At 47.2% G+C, this 27,581-nt stretch overlaps 1 protein-coding gene and 1 long non-coding RNA gene across 2 annotated transcripts in view; both read right to left on the bottom strand.

Moving 5' to 3' along the window:
- LOC125319331 (CBP80/20-dependent translation initiation factor-like) overlaps positions 1-27,581 on the bottom strand; it is a 516,903-nt gene that overhangs the window by 120,543 nt on the left and 368,779 nt on the right. The window lies entirely within an intron of this gene.
- LOC125319349 lies at positions 639-17,299 on the bottom strand. The gene is made up of 3 exons (XR_007200671.1): positions 17,255-17,299; positions 8,322-8,324; positions 639-774 (listed from the first exon to the last, which is right to left on the bottom strand). It is a non-coding gene; the product is annotated as an uncharacterized LOC125319349 (long non-coding RNA).

Raw genomic sequence — 27,581 nt, 5'->3', positions numbered from 1 at the left:
GACGCCTGTTGGACTCGGTGTCTGTGCTGCTGTCTTGGGACACTGCGCCAATTGGGCAGTGAGCAGGGGCGGGGGGAAGAAAATGGACTTGCCGGGCACCAAAACCTATGGCCCCAGCTGCAGTCAGAGCTGTCACTTCAGCACCATTTGGCTTGGGAATGGCCATGCTGCCTCTCAGCTCACTTGTCCTGCAGAAGCATGTTGGAAAGGCTTGGAAATGGGAAAGGACCCGCAGGTTGTCCAGTGCCAGGGTCTGCTGATCATTTCAGCAAGCCAGAGAAAATGGACCCCTTTCCTTTTGTGCCATGGCTTTTTCCCTGCCGAAACCACACCCATAGCTGTGACATGAATGGCATTTGAATAGACAGTGATGAAAACTCCACCCCTTGTCTCTGTACCCAAGACATATACAATTCAATATTATGGACTGTTCTCACCCAAAAATCAAATCCCCTTGTTATAAATAAAGTATGTAATTCGTGCTATTATGTATAAAACTGGAATGTAATCAGACCACGTAGAGACAGAGTTTCAAAATCCCTCCACCAGCCTGGCTGAGAGAAAAATTTCACAACACTAAAAGAAGTTCTCACACAATAAGTGAGGATTCCACCTAGGTGGGGTTGGATCTTATCACCGGGACATTTGCACCATGATGACTTGATTACCACCTTCTGATATCTACATCTCATCTGATAAGGGATAGGACATTCCAGGAACTAAAAATAACTGTTCCAGGAACCAGAGATGGCCCATTCATCATCAGAGATGGCCCTTCCATCACCAGAAATAGCCCACTCATCACCCAGGATGGACAATTCATCAGACCCAGGAAAGGCTTTGTGCAGCCCAACTCTAAGACAAGAAAACTTCATGATTATGCTAAAATTACGAGAAGAATAGAATTAATTCAGACTCTGCCCAAAAACTGTATAAGAAGAGACCAGCCAAAGCAGCACTCGTGAACTTGGGAGGTCTGGTGCAATAGAGATCAGATCTATGCGTGTTCACCTAGCTCCAACCCCAGGCTTGGAGCTGCTTTTCTCAATCGGGGCCTTTGAGACCGATATTTCGGTTGCATAATAAATGTTATTTATTTATAAATTTTGATTGGGCAATTCTGTTTACCTCAGTTTGGTGACCCCAAAATGATGCGATTTGGGGTATCGCGGACCCCTTTTTCGGTCAGGAGGCACCCCGTTAATTTTTCTAGCCGCCTGGCCGGACAGGGGATCCCGCGGACCAATCATATCAACGAATCTAATTTAAAACGGCACCTCAATCGAGAAAAGGTAATAAAACGAGCTCTCAGGGAACTCGGGGGGGACCCAGGGTGGGATCCCCGGAGCCGCGGCAGGGTAATTCACTCATAAAAATCTACGTGCACGAAGAATCCACGCAGGAAAACGGACCGTAAGTATCGCGTGGTTGAGTGAGGAGCAACCGAGCGTGTTTGTGAGACGTGATATTATCACGAAGGGAGTGCGGACCCCAAGATCGCAGTTCCTCTCTCCCGTGAGGGAAGACGTCGGTCACGGGGGAAGCGAAAGACATGGGGTAAAAACCTAATTCTTTTCCACACATCAAGCCCGAATAAATCGAGGAATTTGGGGGATCGATCGCAGACGGCTAGGAGGAAGGGTACGTCCTTTATCGAGTTCAAAGATTGGTAAGCCCCCTAGTCTCAGACATAGTTAGTCCAGGTAAAAGTCAGAACTTCAAGAGCAGTTACCGGAGGAAAACCCCCAGGGCGGTCCTCTGCGAGGGCTACTATACTGGTAACAAATTAAATACAAATTCAAAACAGTACCGAATTCAAGAACTTAGAGGACTCTCCGCAAAGTCCAGGTAAGATACGCTAGCGAAGTAATTTTTTTATCTTTTTTTTCATTTTTCTTTAAGATAGGACAGAAAAAGAGTGCCGACTTCGGTGGGGGAAACCATGCAGACAATCAATGTGATTGGTAAAGCAAGCTTCATTTATTAGCAATACAGAGGCACTTATATAGTATTGAAAGTATACATGCTTATCAGTTCTTTAATTAGTTTAAACTTACGAAGGCGCATTCTTACTTCTACATAATTGGGTTAGATAAAAGACTACATTTGGCAAGCTTAATGTTTTGTCTTGAGAGATCAAAGACTTTCCTCCCTTCTCATGGTCAGCACATCTTTATCAGAACAGCACTGTACCTCTTAAAAACTCCCTTTTTGTTCTCAGGCTTGTTTCTCACGCAGGCATTTTCTCATGGAGGCTTTTTCTCATGCAGGCCTTTGCTTGCAGGCTTTTGCTTTGTGCAGTTATTGATTTGTTCCCTTTATCAATAATCCATGTCCCTGATCCTCTAACTATTTTCCAACAAAAGAGTAAAATCCTGAGAAAACCCCAAGAAAAATCAGGGGGTGGGAAGGAACAAGGGATACCTGAAATCCCTAGAGATAGTCCCCTAGGGTGGATATTACAGCATTGGGGGGACTGTCCCGAAAGGAGTAATAAACCCAAGGAAAGGAGAAAAACAAGAAAGATAGGGGTTGGAGCCCCCTGGAAGCATTGCCCCCTCCCCCCAAGCCCAGGCTCCTGTGGCGCCACTCGCAGCTGCACCGCCGGCCCTGGAGCCCGAGGTCCCGCCTGTCCCGGCTCTTATGGCACCACCCGCGGCTCCACCGCTTGTCCCAGCGGCGGCGGCTCCGCCGGTAGCCCCGGTGCTCCCGCCGCCCCCTCCAGCCCCTGCGGGTCCGGCGGGTCCAGACCAGCATCCCCTTACGGCGTCCCGCCCGTCCCTAGCCCGGGTATCCGCTCCGCAGCAGCCCAGCCCGCTGCTTTTGGGCCCCCCCTTGCCCCTGCCCCGGCCCCGGTGGTGGCCCCAGTCCCGGCTCCGGCCCCAGTCCTGATGTCCGCGGCCGTTCCGCTGGCCCCTGCCCCTGCTGCATTGTCTGACACAGGTCCATTGAACCCGGCTGCGGCCCCGCAGGCTGCACTGGGCCAGCCAGCAGCACAGAGTCCTGCTGTCGTGGCTGCTGTGGACCCGTGCAGAGGGTCCACTCCAGGCTCTGGTATCCGCCAGAAGAGCTTGTCCCCTTGCCAGTTCCAGCGGCACTTCCCGCTTATCCCCCCCCACCCCACTCCTGGAGGAATCAGAGGAATCAGCCTCGGAGAGGATTCCCACCTCCTACCCCCCTCCCTCACCTGCACCGTTCCCCTGGCAAAGACCGCTTCTGCTGCTCCTCTTAAAGGAGAAGCAAAACACCAAATTTCGAGCAGATCTCGATGAACAAGCCCTTTCAGAAAGAGAAATAATATCTGTAGACGGTTCTTCCAGATGTGTACAAGGAAAAAATGTCAGGGTATGTTGCTGCCTGTTCTGAGCTTCCCCTCCCCCTCCCCAAGACACTTGCCTCTGCCATGTGCTCTGAGCTCCTTTGTTCCAAGCTCGGGCAAAACCAAATGTAACTCAGACTCTTTAGCAGTGTCTGATTGGCCGGTCACCCCGGGTCCGCCCCCAGTCCTCCCCTTTCCCCTTCTCCTAATAAAAGAGACGATCGAGGGAGGCCCCGACCTCTCTTGGCTCAGCTATCTTCCTGTGAACATCTCTTGTTGTCTGTTTCTTTTGAAAGCTTCTAACTGCGGGAAATTGAACGAGCAGAGAGCTCTTTGCTTCTGCTAGAGGTATTTGCTTTGCAGCTGATACAGGTACCGATTTTAGAGCTACTAAAGTGCTAGGTTGCCCGTGCTACCTCTAGGCTGCTCGAGGCTTACTAAGGCATTAAACCACTAACCTAGCCAGTAAAAAGCTGAAAAGATACCTTCCACATTTGGCGCCCAACGTGCTCTCTCTAACCCCCGGTTCTGAGAGACTTTCAGGGTGTCCAGGCAGCTGTTTGTCTGCTGGAGTTAGCTCTGTACGTTCTGCCGTGCCAGCTCTGTGTTCCGAGCTGTTACTTTTTGTGTAACATCCAGCCCAGAGCCTCAGCCTGTACCCTCCCCCACACCACGTGGCAAGGGAACGGCTGGAACGCAGAAGACCCTTCTCGCATGTTTTTTTTCTCTGGACCTCCTTTCCTGTGGTAAATCCAGAATTCTGGTGAGTATTTGCCTGCTGGTTTAGGGGCTCCTGTCTTAAGCTGGTGCCGGTGCAAACTTTCTCTTTTTTTTTTTTTTTTTTTTTTTTCCCCTCCTTTTTGCGAATAAGGGTTGAGGCTTGTGGTGTTGCTTTCATAATGGGATCTAATGTTTCTGCACACCATAGAGAAATATACCACCAAGTTCACAGCTACCTTTCTTGTACTGGGCATAAATACCCTAAAAATCTAGTTCAATCTTTTGTACGATGGCTTTTTCAGTACTTTCCTAATCTGACCTCCGAGGACATAAGATCTGCTGAATTTTGGGATAAGGTGGGTGTTGCTGCCTGTTCTGAGCTTCCCCTCCCCCTCCCAAAGACACGTGCTCCTGCCCATGTGCTCCGAGCTCCTTTGTTCCAAGCGCGGGCAAAGCCAAATGTAACTCAGACTCTTTAGCAGTGTCTGATTGGCCGGTCACCCCGGGTCCGCCCCCAGTCCTCCCCTTTCCCCTTCTCCTAATAAAAGATGGTCGAGGGGAGGCTCCGCCTCTCTCTCAGCTCAGCTACTTTCCTGTGAACATCTCTGGTTGTCTGTCTCATTTGAAAGCTTCTAACTGCAGGAAATTGAGCGAGCAGGGAGCTATATTTCTCCCTCCTTGCTTCTGCTGATGGTATTTGCTCTGCAGCTGATACAGGTACCGATTTTAGAGCTACTAAAGTGCTAGATCGCCCTTGCTACCTCTCAAGGTTGCTCGAGGCTTTCTAAGGCATTGAAATACAAGCGCTAGCCGGTATAAAGATGGAAAGATACCTTCCACATTTGGCGCCCAACGTGCTATCTCTGACCCCCGGTCCTGAGAGACTTTCAGGGTGTCCAGGCAGCTGTGTCTGCTGGAGTTAGCTCTGCACGTCCGGCCGTGCCACCTCTGTGTAGCGAGGTGTTACTTTTGTGTAACATCGAGCCCAGAGCCTCAGCCTGTACCCTCCCCCACACCACGTGGCGAGGGAACGGCTGGTAAGCAGAAGACCCTTCTCACATGTTTTTTTTCTCCGGACCTGCTTTCCTGTGATAAATCCAGAATTCTGGTGAGTATTTGCCTGCTGGTTTAGGGGCTCCTGTCTTAAGCTGGTGCCGGTGCAAACTTTCTCTTTTTTTTCCTCCTTTTTGGCGAGTAAGGGGTTGAGGTTTGGTGCTGCATTCATAATGGGATCTAATGTTTCTGCACACCATAGCGAAATATACCACCAAGTTCAAAGTTACCTTTCTTTAACTGGGCATAAATACCCTAAAAATCTAGTTCAATCTTTTGTACAATGGCTTTTTCAGTACTTTCCTAATCTGACCTCTGAGGACATAAGATCTGCTGAATTTTGGGATAAGGTGGGGAGAAAACTCTCCTCTCTTAGGCGTGCAGGAGACGAAAGAGTTTCAAAATTCTTTCCTCTCCTGTTACTAAGTTATACTTTGCTGGAGAAAAAGGCAGTACATGAAAAGCCACTGCAAAACCCCCCTGTTAATTCCCTTATACCCTCTTCCAACCCCTGTGTCCCGGACCCCTCTTCCCCTACCCTGGAAAACACAGCTAGAGCAGACTGCTTCTCAGCACAGGAGAGCTATCGTCCTCCTGGCTCACCCGTGTTTCCTTAGCACCCTGCCTTAGATGGGAATCCGGAGCCCATCCCAGGACCTTCCCAACCCCTTTTCTCCACTCCCTTTTCCCCAGTTTCTAGCCCTCATGTTTCAAGCGCGCGTAAAAACCCCTTCTCCCCTGATCTCTTTGTTCCCAGGGACAGCCATTGCCATGTGCTCGCAGCCCGGGAAAAAACCCCTCCCCCCAACCCCTTTTCTCCGAGTTTGTTTGTCTCCAGTAATGGCGGACGCAATGTTCCTTCCTCTCCAAACTACACCTCCCACAATCCCTTTCTCCCTCACTCCACAAATCCCTTCTTGTCCCCATCCCCTCCCACTCCTGCATCACAACCTAACCCCACCCCCACAGCGTTGTGTTTCACCCCTCCCTCTGTTCCTGCCCATGGCTCAAGTACCGCCCCTGCCTCCCACAACCCCGCCCCCAACCCCTCCCCTCCTCCAGCCATGTCCCCGCCTCCACTCCCCACCCCTGCCCCTCCACTCCCCGCCCCTGCTTCCCATTGTCCCGCCCCAGGTTCCCACAATCCTGTGACTGCCCCTCTGAATCCGGGAACCCATGGCTACCAGGAAGTAACTCCAAATGCTTCTACTACACTCTCTTGTACTAGCAATGGAGCTAACCCTGACTGGAAACCCCTTTCTTATTCTGATATTAAGGATTTGTGCAAGGCAATTAAGGAGTTTGGAATGCAGAGTAATTATTTTAAGAGCCTTTTAAGTGCTACTTTTGCAACTCACTTACTTGTACCTCATGATTTACTTACACTGATGCAAACTCTTCTCACACCTGGTGATTTTATGATGTGGAAAAAGCAATGGAAAATAATTTTATCTGATTTATTGCAAATTTTGTGGCAAACTCCAGATAATTACCTGGACTTTGACAACAATTATATCACATTAGACCTTTTATCTGGTGACAATAATATGGCAAATCCTCAAAAACAAGCAATGCTTATCCCTTGTCCAGTTCTTATGGAAATCACACGTGCTGCTGAAAAGGCCTTAACATTATTACCATCTCAAACTCCTAATTCTCATTATACCACCATCAAGAAATTGCCAAATGAAAATATTATTCAGTTTTATAACTGTTTGTGCGAAGCTGTCTCTTCCCAGATCCCTAATCCTGACCTCCAACAAGCGCTCCTACTCGAACTGCTCCAGGTGAATACAAATGATGCTTGCAAACAAGTCATCCTCACACTGCATCCTCCCCCTACTGTTGAATACATCCTCGAAGTCTGTACAAAGAAGGCGCAGCCGAACACAGCTGCTCCCTTTTTGAAAAAAGTGGGGATAGTTAGGGAAGTTGTGGAGAATGCTACGAGTACAGGGGAAACTCAATCGCGTAGTAACGTTATATGCTATCGTTGTCAGAAAAAGGGACATGTAGCTCGCAATTGCTGAACGATTATAACTGCTGATAAAAACTCTCCAAAGACTGTTTCCCCAGGTCAACAGCAGGGAAACTAGCGACTCAACGCGTCCTAACAGCTCCGCGTTCAGACATAAATAGGGCTGCAGACAAAGCAACTTGGACTTCTGGACTCAGGTTTAAGGTAACCTGTGATAAAGCACACCATTTCAACAACAACAAACAGACTGTAATACCCATCTCATTCCAGAATGTGGACCACATGCCAGAATTTACATACCTTTTTGTTACTGGGGACACTCGGGAAGCACCTGCTGGGATAGAGGTTACACCCACACCCATGAAAGTGGATCAGAATGGGTGTTCTAACCTAATTGTACAATGTATATATCCACCGTACTTCATGCCAAAGGGTCAAGTCATTGCACAGGCCATTCCACTGCCCAAATACCTGCCCACAGATGGTCATATCCCAGCCATCTGTTGGACTGAGGTTTTGGGAAATGATAAACCTGTAATCGAATGTAAGCTCCATCACAAATCACATAAAGTCAGTATAATGGGAATGATAGACACAGGTGCTGATGTGTCTGTCATTCCATTTGATAAGTGGCCTGCTCAATAGGAGTTGAAATCTCAGGGCATCATACAAGGGATTGGAGGTACCCAAATTGTGAAGCAATCCAAAAACACCATTCAAATTGAAGGTCCTGAAGGACAAATAGCGACACTTCGTCCGTATGTCCTGGACATCAAATTCACCCTGTGGGGAAGGGATGCCATGTCTCAGTGGGGAACAAAAATTGATATCACCCCTAGACATCAAAATTTTCCCTTGCAGGCCGCTGGAGCTGAGTGCCATCCACATAAATTAACTTGGAAAACGGATGAACCAGTGTGGGTTAAGCAGTGGTCGCTAAAAAAAGAAAACTTAGAGGCACTCTAAAAATAGTCGCTGAACAATTGGCTAAAGGAAATGTAGTTCCAACTAACAGCCGATGGAACACACCCGTGTTTGTAATACAAAAACCGGGAAAGAACAAATATAGGCAACTCCAAGATCTTAGGGAAGTTAATAAGGTTATTGAAGACATGGTACCCCTTCAGCCAGGTATGCCATCACCTTCAATGCTCCCACAACATTGGCATTTAGCTGTTCTTGACATTAAAGATTGCTTCTTTCCTATTCCGCTCCACCCTGCAGATGCCCCTCGATTTGCATTTTCTGTACCATCTATTAATCGTGAAACTCCCATGGAACGTTATCATTGGCTTGTGCTTCCCCAAGGTATGAAAAATTCCCCAACTCGCTGCCAAGAGTATATCGCTAAAATTCTATCTCCCATCTGTGCCAAAGCAGAGAAAGCCATCATCCTACATTACATGGATGATGTGCTGGTATGTGCTCCAATTAATCAGTATCTCGAGCAGACACTTAACTTGGTGATTGAGCCCCTAGAGGCCAAAGCCTTTGAATTACAACCAGAAAAAATGCAGAGAACAAGCCCTTGGAAACACCTCGGACTCAAAATCACAGAAACCTCTATCACCCCAACACCTGTCACCATTAATAGTAACCCAAAAACACTGGAGGAAGTGCAACAGAGCTGTGGGACACTAAAGTATTTAAGACACTGGTTAGGATTCACCACAGAGGATGTAGCTCCTATTATGAACCTGTTAAAAGGGGAAGGCGGTCCAGCATCCCCTAGATCCCTGACAGAAGAGGCAAGGCAGTCTCTCAAAAAGATACAAGAGCTCATTTCCACCAGACAAGCACACAGGTATCAGCCCTCCCTACCCTTTAAGCTTGTTATTCTAGGGAAGGTACCACGCTTTCATGGCCTCATATTTCAGTGGGACAAAGAGCAGAAGGAACCCCTCATCATAATTGAATGGGTGTTCCTTCCACTCCAACCTACTAAAACCATCACACAACCACAAGAACTAATGGCAAAAATTATCATGAAGGGTAGATCAAGGCTCCGCACCCTGGCAGGATGTGACTTTGCATGCATCTACTTACCTGTAACAACTGACGCATTAGATCACCTACTCCAAAATAATATAAATTTACAATTTGCATTAGTGTTGGGGTCTCCTCCCCCTCCCTTGTAGCCCTGGGAGAGGGGCACTGAGGAGACAGACAGGGGTTTCCCGAGCCCCTGGTCAGCCTCGTTCCCCATTGGTTGGTTTGTGTTTCCCTGCGCGGGCAAGGACCCTCAGTCCAGACTGTGAGGGTTCCTCGGGAGAGCTCCGGCCATGCGGCTGGGGAAATAAACATCTCTGAAACATCTACCAAGAATCCGTCCATATATATTTCTTTTTCACGGGACTCCTGGTTTGATATATGCATGTTACAGTGATCCCCACTGTAACACATTTGATAGTCACTCAGGCCAAATCTCCAATCATTACCCAAAACATGTTTAATCTGCCATTCTCTTTCATCCCTCGAGAGATTCAAAGTAGAAAACCCCTCGATGCGATTGCCATTTTTACCGATGCTTCAGGTAAAAGTAAAAAGTCCGTGGTCACATGGAAAAATCCAAAGACGCAAAAGTGGGAATCTGACATCAAAGTAATCCAGGGATCACCACAAGTAGCTGAATTAGCAGCCATCATTAGAGCATTTGAGAGGTTCAAAGAATCCTTTAATTTGGTCACAGACTCAGCATACGTAGCTGGAGTAACTGTTAGAGCTGAGCATGCTCTCCTAAAAGAAATCTCAAACAAAAAAATTTATGATTTGCTCTCAAAATTAATTTATCTGGTTTCCCACAGAGAGCATCCCTATTTTGTCATGCATGTGAGGTCACATACAAACCTGCCAGGATTTATTGCGGAAGGTAATCGTAGAACTGATGCCCTGGCTCTGCCAGCAGACATAGTTTTATCAGCCGACTTACCAAAGCTCCCCCAAGTTTTTGAACAGGCAAAATTGAGCCATGCCATGTACCATCAAAATATTCCTGCTCTTATCCGCATGTTCCATCCGTCGCAGACGCAGGCAAAAGCAATAGTGGCAACATGTCCCAACTGCCAGAAGCTACAGCTTCCATCACTGGGCATGGGGGTCAATCCCAGAGGCATTAATAGCGGTGAAGTGTGGCAGATGGACGTCACACATTTCCCTGAATTTGGGAGATTAAAATACGTTCATGTTTCTATTGATACCTTCTCTGGTGCTATGTATGCCTCTGCACATGCAGGTGAAAAGGCTAAGGACAATGAAAAACATCTTGTCCAAGCTTTTGCTGTGCTTGGTATACCTGAGGAGATAAAAACTGATAATGGACCTGCCTACACCTCTCAGGAGTTTAAAAACTTTCGTCAGCAGTGGGGATTTCGACATGTTACAGGTATTCCTCACTCCCCAACTGGACAAGGCATTGTTGAATGTGCCCATCAAACTCTCAAGCGAATGCTGCTACAACAATCAGGGACCACCAAACTCAACTCACCTGTCCTCAGACTCAGCAAAGCATTGTTTACTATAAACTTCCTGAATGGCACCTTTGAGGATCCAAACCCTCCCATCTATCGTCATTTCCAGAACACCGGGAGACAGAAACTGAAGGAAAATCCAGAAGTCCTGATCTGGGACCCAGAGACTCAAAAAATCCAAGGACCATACAAACTTGTAACTTGGGGACGTGAGTATGCCAGTGTATCTACCCCTCAAGGACTGAGATGGATCCCAGGCAAGTGGGTAAAACCTTATGTCACTTTCTCAAAAGTTAAGGAGGTTAAAACTGCCTCCTGGAGGAGATGGTGTAAAAAGGATCCTGATTTTGCACCCTCATGTAAACCCCCTACTGCAGATTTTGATGTTAATCCCTTAAGTTAAGTTGCACTGTTTTGCACTCAGGTTTTGCACTGTATTTTGTAAATCTTTGTCCTGATACTCCATACCATAGACGTCCTGACTAAACCCCTGAGTTTTGACTGGGGAACTAGTTTAAAGGCATCCTAGGTACTGTCGAGTTGTAGGGACGATAGATTCCAATTATGTTTTGCACTGTTGTTTTGCTACTGTTCTATGCACTTTTAAGTTACTAAGAGTTACAACCCAGCTTTAAAGAAAAAAAAAATAGGGAATTGCTGCCTGTTCTGAGCTTCCCCTCCCCCTCCCCAAGACACTTGCCTCTGCCATGTGCTCCGAGCTCCTTTGTTCCATGTGCGGGCAAAACCAAATGTAACTCAAACTCTTTAGCAGTGTCTGATTGGCCGGTCACCCCGAGTCCACCCCCAGTCCTCCCCTTTCCCCTTCTCCTAATAAAAGAGACGATCGAGGGAGGCCCCACCCTCTCTTGGTTCAGCTACCTTCCTGTGAACATCTCTTGTTGTCTGTTTCTTTTGAAAGCTTCTAACTGCAGGAAATTGAGCGAGCAGAGAGCTATATTTCTCTCTCTTTGCTTCTGCTGATGGTATTTGCTTTGCAGCTGATACAGGTACCGATTTTAGAGCTACTAAAGTGCTAGATCGCCCTTGCTACCTCTCAAGGTTGCTCGAGGCTTTCTAAGGCATTAAACCACTAGCCTAGCCAGTAAAACCTGAAAAGATACCTTCCACAAGGGTATGCTTTAGTTGATGGGGGGACTATGCATACTGGAATATTTAGCACACAAGAAGAGAAAGGGGTTGATGCATGGGAGAAGGATGAAAGATGAGAAAATCTTTCAAGAGGTCTAGGGGTGTCAGGGGCTTCTCAATTTAGGGTCCAGGAAGCCCTTGATAAAATTAAAAGTCAGACCCCTAAAGCAGGAACTAATTTTTTTTGTAGACTCGGGAGCTGAACAAACCATTGTTCAGGGACTGCCGAGCAGATGTACAACAAGCAAAGATACCCCGACGTTGGTCAGAGCAAAAAGGGAATCCTTTAAGGTCCCGGTTATTAAAAATGTAGAGTTCGAATCTGAAACTAGGACATGCCTAGAGAATGTTTTGTTAATTGAAGAGGCGGACTACAATTTGTTAGGAAGAGATTTGATGGTGGCTTTGGAGGTAAGCTTGATTGTTCGGGAGTCACAGCTTGTAGTGAGCTTATACAAACCATCCATAGAGGATAAAGAAAAGGTGAATCCGAAAGTCTCATATACCAAAGGAGAAGCAGGCAGAATAGAAATGACACCCATTCGTATCGAGATTAAAAGGCCAGAAGATCTGATTAAGGGTTAAACAATATCCTCTTCCTATAGAAGGGAGAAAAAGACTAAAGCAAGTAATAGCTGGGGTGCTTTTCCCCACGGTCCCCTAATCTGTGCACTTTGCTGGGTGACACCCCCCCTCAGATACCTGGTGTAGTGTGGGTAGACTTGAGAGGTGCCTTTTGGACTTGTACTCTGGCAGAAGAGAGCTGGGATTGTTTCACTTTTCAGTGGGGGGATCCGGAAACCCGCTGGGGGCGGTGGCTCAGGTGAGCCTCCTTGCCTCAGGGGTTTGTGGACTCACCGAGCTTGTTTGGTCGGGCTCTTGAGCAATTGCTCAGCCGGTTTTGTTCGGGGAGCCAGGCTGCCTCAGTGCGTGAATAGCTTGCTGGTGGCTGGACCAGCAGAAAGGGATGTGAGAGAAGCCACTATAAAGTTGTTAAATTTCTTAGGAGATAAGGGGTTAAAAGTCTCCAAATCAAAACCCCAGTTCACTGAACCCGAGGTAGAATACCTGGGACATTGGCTAACAGAAAAAAAAAGGGGGGAACTATTTTTACAGACTCCAAGTATGCATTTGGTGTGGTACACACTTTTGGGGAAATTTGGGAAGAAAGAGGGTTAATTAACACCAGAGGGAGAGGATTAATCCATGGGGAAATAATAAAACAGATCCTGGAAGCTGTCAGGGAGCCAGAGGCGATTTCAATAGTGCATACAGGAATGCAGTTCCAGACCCGAGGAGCTGATAAAGAGGCGAAAACGCAACATTATTAAAAGTGAATACCCCAGAGGTCGAGCAAAGAGAACCCAGAGAATACCCCCCCCACAACCTTCCAAAAAGGAGATTGAAGTCTATTTAAAAATAAGGGAAAACCTTAAAAAAAAAAAGGTAAGTAGAAGTTACCTGATGGGAGGGAGCTACTGTCAAAGGAATACAGTAGGAAAATTTTAAAAAGACTACATCAGCAAACTCACTGGGGGGGGGGCACAGGCTCTAGCAGAACAATTTTTAAAAAATTTTTCAGATTTAAGAATTTATGAGTTAACCAAGCAGGAGGTATAAGGATGCATGACATGCCAAAAAGTAAACCAGGCTAAATCTCAACGAGCAGTGTTGGGAAGTTGCCCTGCAGCCCACCGGCCTTTTAAGAAAATTCAAATAAATTTTACAGAGTTGCCTACAGTGGAGAAGTATAAAAATCTGTTAGTTTAGTAGATAAATTAACACATTGGGTAGAGGCTTTCCCAAGCCCTAGAAGTACAGCACAAACCTTATTAAAAAAAATATTATTAGACGAAATTATACCCCGATATAGCATGATAAATTATATGGACTCAGATCAGGGGACACATTTTACCTCAAAAATTATTAAGGAATTGGCTGAAGCTCTGAGAATTCAATGGGAGTATCACACTCCTTAGCACTCCCAGAGTTCAGGTCAAGTTGAAAAAACGAATCAGACACTAAAAGCTCAATTATCTAAATTAATGCTAGAAACAAAAATGTCATGGGTAAAATGTCTCCCCTTAGCCTTGTTAAATATCCAAACTATGCCGCATTCAGAGACAGGGCTGTGACCTTTCGAAATGTTATACGGGATGCCAGTAGGACACCCCGGGATAGAAGATAGGCAAATACAACCATACCTATTAGAAATTAACAGGAATCTACAGAGATTGAGAAGGCATGGACTGACGCAGTAATTCAGACAGCAGAGAGAAGCTGGATGCACGCTTCTCGAGTGAAGAAAACAGAACTTCAAAAAGAGACACCTGAGTGGAAGATCACTTCTGTCCCAGGGGACTTAAAGATAAAACTGCACCAACGCAACAAATGACCGGGAGGGATCAGATAAGTTGTAATATACCTGGTTGTGAATGTTATCCCTTTGTCTCTTTCAAGTGGGAATATTGTAATGAAATTTGGGTTGTTCATTGTCGTAGAGGGGATAGGCCCAGAGGCCTGTGTACAAAGTGTTTGGAGGAGGAGCAAGACCTGACTAGCCAATACTTAACCCTTGCTACTAATGTAGGGAAATTGGAACTAGATTCCCCTGAGTGGTACGCCATATATAAATACGGGGTCAGGGGAAAATTAGACACACAAGCAGAAATTTTAACAGTCGAGTGCCGGAAAACAATCAAAGTACCTTGCGGATCAGACACAATAAAACTCTCTAGGTGGAACATATATAAGAGAAGGTATGCTATTCAGTCCAGCCACAGGACCCCAGAAGAATATTCCTGCTGCCAAGAAGATGGCTTACCTTGCCACTGGCTGCACTCCAGTGGGTGAAGGCAAAGGCAGAGGGATACACCTATGGGGGTTCCTGATGGTTCTGAGCCTGACCATATGCCTAACACTTAATACACCACTAGAGGGTTTGTCCCCCAAAGAGGGCCAAAAAGCTGACAGCCTTTGCGAACTGTGTCTGCAGGTCCTCCTGAAGGAACAAGAGACACATCAGAGCCCAGAGAACTGCAAAGGGAATAGCAAACACTGTGATCTGAATGGCACTCGATTTCAAATTTGTGAATCAGAAGGCAAAATTAAATGCTTATCTCAAAATGCAAGGTTTAAGAAAAGGAAGTCAGAAGTTCCTCCTTTCAAAACTAGAAACCAATACTATAAGAGACATAAGAGAAATATAGACCAAATGCCGGTTTCAATCTGTGACCACTGTAATCATACTGTATGGGTTGGAGGGAAGAAAAAAATCTATCTTCGTAGCCTATTCTCAGATCAACAAATTATGTTATGATAATTCAAAATTAAGCATGTGCATGATGGACGAAAAAACTTACTGGGTGGGGAAAAATTTAAGGTACAAAGACAGATCACCCCTTGGCAACGAACCTGTTATACTAGACCTCCTTGAGGAAAATGATGACAGGGCATGCTTGCAATATGATAACACCTTTTGCTTTTCTAAGAACAAAGATAGCATGGACCCAAAAAACACTATGAAACAGGTAGCATTAGACCTTAAGAGACAAGAATCAGAAATAAGAAAAAAGAGACTAGAACAAGAGAGACTATTGGCATTAAGCAAACAATACGACCTGCTAGAAAAGCAGTATAATGATTGGGAATGGCCAGCCCCTAACACTAACTTGTTCATAGACTTAATGCAAGAAATCGCTACTGAGTTAGGTTTATCCAACTGTTGGATATGTGGGGGGCTGAAATCAGCAGAAAAATGGCCTTGGAAGGGTGAAGGCTTAGCTCCAGAACAACTTCTAAAAAGAGATAAAAATCAGTTCTCAATGACTACACAGAGGCCTGAAGGTTGGATTCTAGACCAACGAGTAATAGGAATAATTTGCATCAGCAGGGAAGGAAATTAATATACTGAGGTTGTGGGATACACCCCGTGTATATCCACCCTAGCAATATATTCGAATAATAAAAGTAAAATCTGGCAACCAGAACCCCCTGCAGGATATTGGAGTCAAGAAAGAAAAGCAAATTGTGATTGGAATAGTCGAGTTAACCTTTGCTGGTACAAGCAATCTGGAGCTAACCCTTACCAATCCTTAGAGGACTTAAAAGAGTATTGGAGAGAACCAGAAAATAGGAGAATAAAATGGAAAGCCCCTAATGGTATATACTAGATATGTGGCAAAAAGGCATACAGCGAACTACCCAGTAAATGGAAAGGTTCATGCACTCTAGGTATGATTCGACCTTCTTTCTTTACACTCCCCAGATCAGAAAGTGGCCTGTTAGGAGCTCCCTTGTACAAAACCTTAAGCCGAAAGAAAAGGGGGGTAAAGAAAACACTACCTATAGCAGGTGGGAATCAAAAGTGGGGTGAAGAAGAATGGCCTGCAGAAAGAATAATCCAATATTATGGCCCAGCAACATGGGCACAGGATGGGAGCTGGGGGTATAGAACCCCTGTCTATTTACTCAATCGACTCATAAGGCTCCAAGCTGTAGTAGAAGTGGTTTCAAATCATACCTCAGATGCACTAGAACTGTTAGCTAAACAACATTCTCAGATGCGTGCCTTTGTATACCAGAACCGAATTGCATTAGACTATTTGTTAGCTGAGGAAGGGGGAGTCTGTGGCAAGTTCAATGAATCAGAACGCTGCATAGAAATTGATGACTATGGAGAGACCATCAGGGACCTCGCAGCTGAGATCAAAAAGGTGGCACACGTTCCAGTCCAAAAATGGAATTCCATCTTACAAGCATCTTGGTGGGAACAATTATTTGATGGTACATGGTGGAAGAAGGCAGTATTTTTCATACTTTGTTCAGTGGCCGGGGTGATATTCATACCCTGCATAATACCATGTTTTATTAGATTAATACACTCAGTAGTACAAGGTATGCAAATAGCTGCGATGCCCATGGACCCGGAACTAGCTGCTGGAGGATTAGGCAAAAACAATAAAATCTCTAAAATCATGGAATTAAAAAGAAGAAGAAGCAAATATTAAAGCTGCCGAGGTTCTGATAAAGTTTGAAAAGCAGATTAAGGAGGAAAAGCCAGAGTTACAAGAAAAACTAAATAGCTATGACTAAAAGGAATTATTTTGTCTGAATATTCATACCTTTATATTTGTAGTAAATATTTGATGATAGTATTTCTATTTTTTTATAGTGACAAAAGGTAGCACGAATTAATGTTTCCATATAAAAAGGGGGGGAATTGTTATAAATAAAGTATGTAATTCGTGCTATTATGTATAAAACTGGAATGTAATCAGACCATGTAGAGACAGAGTTTCAAAATCCCTCCACCAGCCTGGCTGAGAGAAAAATTTCACAACACTAAAAGAAGTTCTCTCACAACAAGTGAGGATTCCACCTAGGTGGGGTTAGATCTTATCACCGGGACATTTGCACCATGATGACTTGATTACCACACTCTGATATCTACATCTCATCATCTGATAAGGAATCAGACATTCCAGGAACTAAAAATAACTGTTCCAGGAACCAGAGATGGCCCATTCATCATCAGAGATGGCCCTTCCATCACCAGAAATGGCCCACTCATCACCCAGGATGGACAATTCATCAGACCCAGGAAAGGCTTTGTGCAGCCCAACTCCAAGACAAGAAAACTTCATGAATATGCTAAAATTATGAGAAGAATAGAATTAATTCGGACTCTGCCCAAAAACTGTATAAGAAGAGACCAGCCGAAGCAGCACTTGTGAACTTGGGAGGTCTGGTGCGATAGAGATCAGATCTATGCGTGTCTATCTCCCGGGCTTGGAGCTGCTTTTCTCGATCGTGGCCTTTGAGACCGATATTTCGGTCGCATAATAAATGTTATTTATTTATAAATTTTGATTGGGCAATTCTGTTTACCTCACCCTTGAGGTACACATTATGTTTCCCTGTCCCTCTGTGTTACCCACCAAGTGCACTGAGGTCCTTTAGTAAAAACAATCCCATGGATGGGTTTGCTTTTGCTTGAGGCAGGACTGATCCAAACTGTCTTCCCTAACACATTCCTCATATGCACCATGGGGATTTTATTCCCTTCTACAGTACGTGGAGGTTTTGATTGGGCAGGGCCAGCTCAATTGGTAGAATCTCTAGTGTTAACTAACCAGGTGGCATTTGGTAAATGTAGATCCCAATATTTTAAGGTCCCACCAGTCATTGCTCTTAGAGTGGTTTTTTTAATAGTCCATTGTACCATTCAATTTTCCCAGAGGCTGGTGCACAACAGGGAATATGATACACCCACTCAATACTGTGCTCTCTGGCCCAGGCGTCTATGAGACTATTTTTTAAATGAGTCCCATTGTCCAACTCAATTCTTTCTGGGGTGCCATGTCTCCACAGGACTTCCTTCTCAAGGCTCAAGATGGTGTTTCAGGCAGTGGCATGAGGCACAGGGTATGTCTCCAGCCATCCGGTGGTTTTTTCTTCCATAGTAAGCACATAGCACTTGCAAACCTTGGTGGGTTTGCAGGAGTGTGACATAATCAATCTGCCAGGCCTCCCCATATTTATATTTTAACCATCGTCCCCCATACCATGGAGGCTTTACCTGCTTGGCCTGCTTGATTGCAGTACGTTTCACACTTATGGATAACCTGGGAGATAGCATCCAGGGTTAAGTCCACCCCTCGATCACATTGCATTTCTTCCCCGATGACGTGAGGCATCATGGTCCCACCAAGCCAGAAATAATTCACCCTTGTGTTGCCAGTCCAGATCCACCTGGGACACTTTAATCTTGGCAGCCTGATCCCCCTGTCCATTGTTGTGATGTTCTTCAGTAGCCCGACTGTTGGGTACATGTACATTGACATGTACTTTCGCAGTCAACTTCTCTACCCAGGCAGTGATGTCTTGCCACAATTCAGCAGCTCAGATGGGTTTACCTCTGCACTGCCAATTGGTCTTTTTCCATCAGTCCAGTCACCCCTATAGAGCGTTTGCCACCATCCACAAGTCAGTGTACAGGTAGAACGCTGGCCATTTCTCTCATTCAGCTCTACCTAAAGGCTGCTGGACAGCTTTCAGATCTGCAACATGACTTGATCCACCATGTCCTTCAATAGCTTCTGTGACTTGCCACATAGGACTCCATATGGCAGCTTTCCATTTTTGATGTAGTCCTATAATACTGCAGGAACCATCAGTAAAGAGAGCGTATCACTTTTCATTTTCTGGTAGATGATTATATGATGGGGCTTCCTCAGCATGTGATACCTTCTCCTCCTTCTCCTCTGACAATAGTCCATAATTTTCTCCTTTGAGCAAGTTTGTGATGACTTCCAAGATCCCTGGGCAATTTGGGTTTCCTATTTGAGCTCCCTGTGTGATCAGCGTGACCCACTAACTCCATGTGACATCAGTGGTGTGATGTGCAGAAGGGACTTTCCCTTTGAACATCCAGCCCAGCACTGGCAGTCAGAATGCCAGGAGGAGCAGTGCTTCAGTGCCAATCACTTGTGAAGTACCTTGGACCCCTCCATAAGCTGCCAGCATCTCCTTTTCAGTTGGGGTGTAATGGGCCTCGGATCCTTTGTATCCCTGACTCCAGAACCTCAGGGGTCATCCTCGAGTCTCCCTGAGTACTTTTTGCCAGAGACTCCAGGAAGGACCATTCTCCCCAGCTGCTATGAAGAGCACATTTTTCATATCTTGTCCTGTCCTGACTGGCCCAGGGTTACTGAACGAACAACCTCCTTTTTAATTTTGAAAGGAGAGACTTGTCTTTACAAACAAGCTCTGGGCCTGCTGGTTGATGAAATTAGCACTGAGAGATAAAAGAAACAATGAGAAGGGTTCCACTGATTGATGAATGGAAAGAGATTTGTCTCTACAAACAAACTGTAGGTCTGCTGATAAATTAAATTGGATATTGAGAGATGAAAGAAACAATGGGAAAATCATAAAATTCAATAAGAACTAAAAATAAGGGGGGGTTATACATTAGAAGGGAACCTTAGGTATTAGGCATTCCAGGAAGTCTGTACCTCTCAAGTACCTCAGCCAATGGGGAAAGAGAGAGGGAAATGCGGCCTAAAATTAGGATAAATAGGAGGCTGAACCCTCCAAAAATTTGAGAGACCCCAGGGGAAATGCCCCATGGCCTCTCCCTTTATTAGAATAAAGTAACAGGACTCCTCTGTCTCCTTTTTGGACATAAACCTCTGGTGTTTGTGGATTAATTTTCCTGACAATTTGTTCAAAAGATAGATGTTGTTCAGGACCCCACTTGAAATAATTCTTCTTCTGGGGCACACGATAGAGGGTTTACAATTTGAGTGTAATCTGGAATATGCATCCTCCAAAAATTCACAGCACCTAGGAAACCCTGTGTTTCCTTCTTGCTGGTTGGTGGGGACATAACTGCTATTTTGCTGAACACATCCATTGGAATCTGACAGTGTCCATTTTGCCATTTTACTTCTAAAAACTGAATTTCCTGGGCAAGTCCCTTGACCTTACTTTGCTTTATGGCAAAACTGGACTTCAGGAGGATCTGGGTGATTTTCTCTCCTTTCTCAAATATTTCCTCTGCTGTGTTGCTCCACACAATGATGTCATCAATGTATTGCAAGTGTTCTGGAGCCTCACCCTTTTCCAGTGCAGTCTGCATCAGTTCATGGCAAATCGTGGGGCTGTGTTTCCACCCCTGGGGCAGTTGGTTCCAGGTGTATTGGACGCCCCTCCAGGTGAAAGCACACTGTGGCCTGCACTTTGCTGCTAAAGGAATGGAGAAAAACACATTAGCAATGTTGGTGCCACCACTTCTGCCTTGGACTCTGTTGCAGTGGGGATCCTGCAACACGCATATATCAAACCAGGAGTCCCGTGGAAAGGAAATATATATGGACAGACAGATTCTTGATAGCTGTTTCAGAGATGTTTATTTCTCCAGCCGCATGGCCGGAGCTCTGCCGAGGAACTGCTACAGTCACCGGACCAAGGGTCCTTCTGCCCGCGCAGGGAACACAAACCAACCAATGGGAACGAGGCTGAGCAGGGGCTAGGGAAACCCCGTGTCTGTCCCCTCAGGGCCCCTCTCCCAGGGCTACATGGCAGGGGAGGGACCCCAACACCTCACCGGTTTTATTTTAATAAAAGGAGAATGAAAACAACTGGATAAACATAACAAGAACAGTTTCAAAACAAAACAAGCCACCCTCCTGAGTCTTTAAATGTCCAATCAGATTCTGTGGAACATCTTAGGGCTGACAGAAGGGAGACAGGACTCTCTGAGCATGCTTTGTGGGGAAACTGAGGCAGGAGAGGGTTTAACTTCTTCCCTCCCCCTTTTCATCCCCCACTCGGCATTGGAAAGGGATTTTTGGGGAAACAATTGGCAAAAGCATGGTTTTGTGAGGGAAACCATGGATGAAAAAACGGATTAGGAATACGCTGGGGGTAATAGGACATAGGGTAAAAGGGAAAGGTGGGATTAGGAAAGGGAGACTGTAGGGGGGGCTTACAATGGAGATATTGTCTAACATGACTACGATTTTTAGCATATATACTGCCTTTTACAGGAACACCATCAGGCCCAGTGACCTGCGATGCTTGTAACCCTTTTCTACCTTGTATAATTTTGAATTCCACCACCTCTCCATCTCCCAAGCTTGGGATGCATTTTTCAGGGTTATTCTTTTTAATAGCAGTTCTATGCACGAATATGTCTTGCTGGTTGTCACACCTTGTTATAAAACCATAATTTTGCTTAACATTATACCATTTTACTATCCCTAAGGTCTTAGTTGCTATGATCTTTTCCTTTTTCCGAGTGGCTGCTGTTTTCTGTCTCGCTGCGTCTTTGCTCTATCCTTCGGTCGCTCCCGTGTTGGAATTGTCAGGGCTGCTCGTGCCTGCGCGCTCTTCCTGGGGTCGCGTTCGGGGCTGCGCGGGCCGGGCTGGGCCGCGCCGCTCAGTTCTCCGTGCGTCGCCTCCTCTGGTTGCAGCTTCGCTGCCGCTGCCAGGCGCTGCACCCACGTCTCGGCCGGGCCCCCGAGCGACGACCCCCCCGCGCCCTGCTCCAGTGCGCGTCTCGGCTGGGCGCGGCTCCGTTCTACCGCCACCACCGCCAGCCGCCGCCCGCGCACCGCCCCTCTTGGTCGGGCGTTCACGGGGCTCGCTCCACCACGCGCTGTGCGGGGCCGGGTGGGCACCGCCGGGTCCCGCCGCTCCCGCTGCACCTCGCTCTGCTGCCGACACTGCGGCTCGCGTGGCTCCGCCCGCACGCGGGAACTGCCTCGCTGCTGCTCGCAGAGCGCTCGGTGCATGTGGCCTGGGCCGCATGGTCCCTGAGGCAGGCTTCCCTTCGCCAGGACACAGCTGACATTGCTCAACAGTCTCGGTAATTAAATAATATTCACGAAAATATTCTTCCATCGGCATATATTTTGACTCCAATATTAACTGTGTCCAAACGGTTTTCCAAAAGCCCTTGGTAAGAATTAAATCCCAAGAAACATAGAAAAAGTTCTTAAACAACCATGCCAGGAAGTGTTTCAGTTCTTTTTGAGCTTGAATCAAGCTAAAATTCACAAATCGTTGTTCAAGAATCATTTTAAGTTTAAGATAAATGTCCATATGCGGCTCTGAGAGCCAAGAGTCTTCCCACGGTTCCTCCATAGTTTAGATATGGAATAGCAAAGCAAAAACAAGAAGAGGAATCCAAAGTTTCCAGGGTTTACTCACACAAATCAGTCGCTTAGGGATCGGGGATCGTTCTGCCAGCAATTCTCCACCATTATGTTGCAGTGGGGATCCTGCAACACGCATATATCAAACCAGGAGTCCCGTGGAAAGGAAATATATATGGACAGACAGATTCTTGATAGCTGTTTCAGAGATGTTTATTTCTCCAGCCGCATGGCCGGAGCTCTGCCGAGGAACTGCTACAGTCACCGGACCAAGGGTCCTTCTGCCCGCGCAGGGAACACAAACCAACCAATGGGAACGAGGCTGAGCAGGGACAGGGGAACCCCGTGTCTGTCCCCTCAGGGCCCCTCTCCCAGGGCTACATGGCAGGGGAGGGACCCCAACAGGACTCCAGTTCCTACTGAAGTTCCAGCATGCCTGGCATGACCGCGCTCAGTGGTGGTCTGACTTCGTTCAGACTGCAATAGTCCACTGTCAGTCTCCACTCTCCATTGGACTTATGCACAGGCCATATAGGACCATGAAAGGGTAAGGGAGTCTTGCTGACCACTCTCTGGCTCTCCAGTTCACAGATCATTTATATCGATGGTTTTAGGGTTTAGGATTTTTCCTTTTGTTTCTTTCTCTCAGGGAATTTTCTCCCATATGTTGCTAAGAGACAATAATGATGGGGTACTTAAGAGAGACAAAAGAAGTTGCCACAGCTCAGGGGAAGGGTGCAGCTGACTACTCTCTTAGCTGAGGGGTTTCTCTTGGAGGGGCAGAGATACCACGAGATTTGGGCTGGGGAAAAGGGGACTGGGCTCTGCTCCTAGCTCTCTTGCTCTCTCAGCATTTAGAGGGGAAACAGGCTGCGGTCGCTGTGGGGAGATTTTGCCACCAGTGCTGGGTTCTGTCTCCTGCTGCCTTCTTCTACCGTGAGTGAAGCTCTGCTTGTGGAAGCGGCCGTTGCACTGGAACCTTATTAACACCCTACCTCACTAAAAAAGGACCCTTTCACCATCTGCTTGGGTGCTTCAGGGGAAACCCCGGGGCCCTGAGCCCTTTTCCCCTCCAAGGAAGCCTCTCCAGACTGTGTTCGGGAGCCGGGCTGCCTCTGCCCAGCCCCCACCATTTCTTTGCTACTGCTCTGGGATTTGCTACGCTGCAGCCCCGCACCCCCTGCCTGCCGGGACGTCTCGTGGTTCCAGCTACAGATGTGGAGTTTCTGATACATCTCATCTACCACTCCAGGATTTTGCTCGTCCCTGCCATTCCAGCTTGCTGCTTCCGAGGTTCCTGCTACAGCTCCTTTCACCATCCAGAGGGGCACTGGGATCAGCTGCCCCTGTGAATCAGGGGAAGAGGGGGAAGCAGAGGTTAAATGATTTGCTAAGAAGTTGTTTGTTAAAAACAATGCATACAGCTTTCTCAACACTTATTGTGCCTACTAAAGCAGAATGAGAAGCTATGAGACTATTGATAAAGGGAAGGAATCTTGACCAAAGATTCTGTTTTCGAACCTAAAACTAATTTAAACCAGCCTTGAAGTTTGGACTTGGACCAGGGACATAAAGAGCATGTACAGGGAAGCAAGGTGAAAAGTTCAGGAGGAAGACCCTTCACTTCATCCTGGAGACCCCTGCCCATGACCACCAGACAACACTGCACAAGCGCAACGTGGATGCAAATGACTTTTGGGCTCATTGTAATACAAGGCGAGGCTAGGTGGGGCTAGGTAATGAATATGTATAGGCTTATAGGGAAACTTAATGAATATGGAACTCGTAACCCGATATATACCAAGCTGAATGCAGCTGTTGGCACGCATGGCTTTGGAGGAACTATCCCGCATGCGTCTCAGTGCTGGAATAAACATACCTACTTCACTACTTATTCCAGTAGTGGAGTCTTTTCTGCGTATCACCTGGGGGTTTGTAAAGGAAGTCCCTTTTCCATCCCTTCCGCCAGCGCGTCCACCATTACCACGTAAGAGAGATGGCTGAACTCGTGCCACAGCGCCCCCTGCAGCCGCGGGAGAATGGGGAGCCTGCCAGCGCCCCTGCCAGCTGTGACTGTAACTACACCAAAGGGGAAAGTGCCTGCATCTGAGAGAAGGCTGTTGTTGGGTTTCTGTTTTTGTTTGTTGTTGCTGCCATTGTTGTTGTTTGTTTGCCTTGTTATCCATATACATACTAGTAAAGAACTGCTATTCCTTTTCCCATATCTTTGCCTGAAAGCCCCTTAATTTCAAAGTTCTAATAATTCGGAGGGAAGGGGGTCATATTCTCCATTCCAAGGGAGTTTCCCGCCTCCCATGGCAGACACCTGTCTTTCAAACCAAGACAGATGGCCATCATGGAGTCCCAGTTAGTGTGATATTGCATATGGTGCACTGTTGTGGTAGTGATCAGTACCTGTTCTTCGAGACTCAGCAGTCCCACAGCAGAAGGGTCCTCTGAGAGGCCAGGAAAGGTATTCAGCTGTCTAATTTCCTTTGTCTCCACATCAGCTATATCAAAAGCCCAATGATGCCCTTTTGGGTCCTTGAAATATCCTCTCCTGAGAGGATATTCATCATGCCAAGGATGAACAGGGCCTCTGGGACAGTCACAATGGGATGTTTTTGCCACTCATTCCCAGTCAGGCTCTCTTCAACTTCCAGTATAGTCAGTCATTGGGGTCCCCCTGTCACCCCAGAAATAGAGATAGATTCTGCCCCTACATATCTTGATGGCATCAGGGTACATTGTGTGCTGGTGTCAACTAAAGCCTTATACTCTTGTGGCTCTGATGTGCCAGGCCATCAGATACACACAGTCCAATAGATCCAATTGTCCCTTTCCTCCACCTGGCCAGAGGCAGGGCCCCACTAGTCCTGGTCATGTGTTGGGGTTTTTAGTTTAGTCTTAGGTTTTTTTCCTGTTAAAGGAATTTTCTCCCATATGCATGTTGCTAGGGGACAAATAGCTGTACTTAAGAAAGACAAAAAGGGGAGTGGGGCAGGCCTGGATACTCCTTTGTCTACACCTGGGTGTGGAGTCAGTTCGCTCTGAGCTTCCAGAGAGAGAAGCTGCAGAGAAAGGAGCTGCTGCTGCTTTCTTTTGGCCGTTCTTTCTTCCTGCTGGAAACAACGCCGGGACCCCAAAAGCCACTTTCCCTGCCCTGCTGGAGACCGGGCTGTGGCTGCCCCGCTCCGCTGCTGCTTCGAGTTTTCGCTACGCTGTAGCCCTGCTCGCCCTGCCTGCCTGGGCCTCCATGGGGTTTTCCCATCTGGATACATCTCGTCTGCCACCCGGGATCTGTGTTCGTCCCTGCAGCTCCAGCCTGCCGCTCTAGCCTGTCGCTCTAGCCTGCCGTTCCAGCCTGCCGTTCCAGCCTGCTGTTCCTGAGAGTCCGGGATCGGCTGCCCAGGGGTTTGTAAAGCCTTTGTTCCAGCCCTTCCCGGGATCCCAGGGCACTGGTGCCACGTGCTTCCCGAGCTCGCTCCGGAGCACCCCCTGCAGCCGCGGGGGAACCATCGCACCTGCCCTGCTCACTGGGAGCCACCAGCGCCCCTGCCGGCTGCGAGCGGAACTGCACCCGAGGGGAAATAGCCTGACAGCCAAGAAGGCTGGGACTGGGTTTGTGTTTGCTGTTACTGCCATAGTTGTTGTTGTTTTGTTTGACTGGTTATATACACATATATATATATATATATATATATAGTAAAGAACTGTTATTCCTATTTCCCACATCTTTGCCTAAAGGCCCTTGATTTCAAAATATAATAACTTGGAGGGAAAAGGGGTTATATCTGCCACTTCAAGGGGGTCTTCTGCCTTCCTTAGCAGACACCTGTCTTTCAAAACCGAGACAGATTTGGCGCCCAATGTCGGGCCTGAGGGCATTAAGAGAGAGAGGTGAAAAAGGAATAACAGTTCCTGGATAACTTTATTTTGTGTGCCAGATATAGGAACCTTGTTAGGCAGCACTATGTGGTCTAGTTTACCCTGGTTTGGGTGGCATGTGGCCGTGGCTATATTCTTCCCCTTTGCAGCTCCTTACTTGAATATGGGTCCTCTGACTAAGGCTACCATTGCTGTTATCCAGCTTGCGTTATGGGTCGAGAAGGTGAGGAATTCATGGGTTTTTAACTTCCTCCAGAATGTGGGCACATGGATAAACGGCTATCACACACTGAGCACATGTTTTTGGGGTTACGTTAACAATGGTACCTTCTGTGAGGAAATGACACCAGGGGAAGTTTTCCCCCAACCCCTCAACCAGTTCTTTGGGCCCACCCCATCAATTTTCGAAGGGTTTAAATTCCTTCTGAATACTAACCATCTGCTGCTGATAGGCCTACTCTATTTAGCACTCAAGGATAAGTTGAGATTGGCTTGGGTATCTACCCGGACACCAGCCCCAGAGACTAGAGATCCTGCCCCAGAACCTGACATGGCCCCAGAGAGTAGAGTTCCTACCCCAGAGCCTGATCCTGCCCCAGAACCTGACACGGCCCCAGAGAGTAGAGTTCCTACCCCAGAGCCTGATCCTGCCCCAGAACCTGACACGGCCCCAGACACTAGAGATCCTACCCCAGAGCCAGAGCCTGCCACAGCCCCAGACACTAGAGACCCCGCCCCACAGACTGATACCGCCCAACAGTCCACCTCAGAAATGGACTACCCAAACTGGGTGGGGGTACTGGCAAAAGGGATGCAGGAGATGTGCCAAGAGATGGGTCAGGTGCGCCAGGGGATATGCCAGGAGATGGGCCAGGTGCGCCAGGAGATATGCCAGGAGATGGGCCAGGTGCGCCAGGAGATATGCCAATTGCTAAGGGAATACACCTCCTCAACTAGTGAAAAACCCTCTCCCTGCCCCAAAGAGGGTGAGTCCGATGGTGCAGCAGTGGAATCCATGGATGTTACAACTGTCCAGGCTTCAGCTGAACCACAAGGACAACCACAGCCAGCAGCAGTCGCCCCTGTGCAAAGGAGGAAGTGTAAGACCAAATCAGTACGACCAGTTAATGATGATGAGGAACCAGGGCCCTCACAACCCGCAGGAGAGCCAGAGCCAGAAATCATCACTGAGTCCCTGTCGCACGACAGTCTCCGTGCTATGTGAAACGGCATGAGCCTTATACCACCTGGCTGCTTCGGGTTTGGGACCTTATGGGCACAAGTGTGCAACTGGATAGTGGTGAGGCAAGGTATCTGGGATCGTTGACCCAGGACCCAGGTGT

The sequence above is a fragment of the Corvus hawaiiensis genome, chromosome W, assembly GCF_020740725.1.
Source record: "Corvus hawaiiensis isolate bCorHaw1 chromosome W, bCorHaw1.pri.cur, whole genome shotgun sequence".
In the NCBI taxonomy this organism is placed as follows: domain Eukaryota; kingdom Metazoa; phylum Chordata; class Aves; order Passeriformes; family Corvidae; genus Corvus; species Corvus hawaiiensis.
The sequence above is the reverse complement of the archived record's forward strand: the minus strand, read 5'-3'. Positions and strand labels throughout refer to the sequence as shown.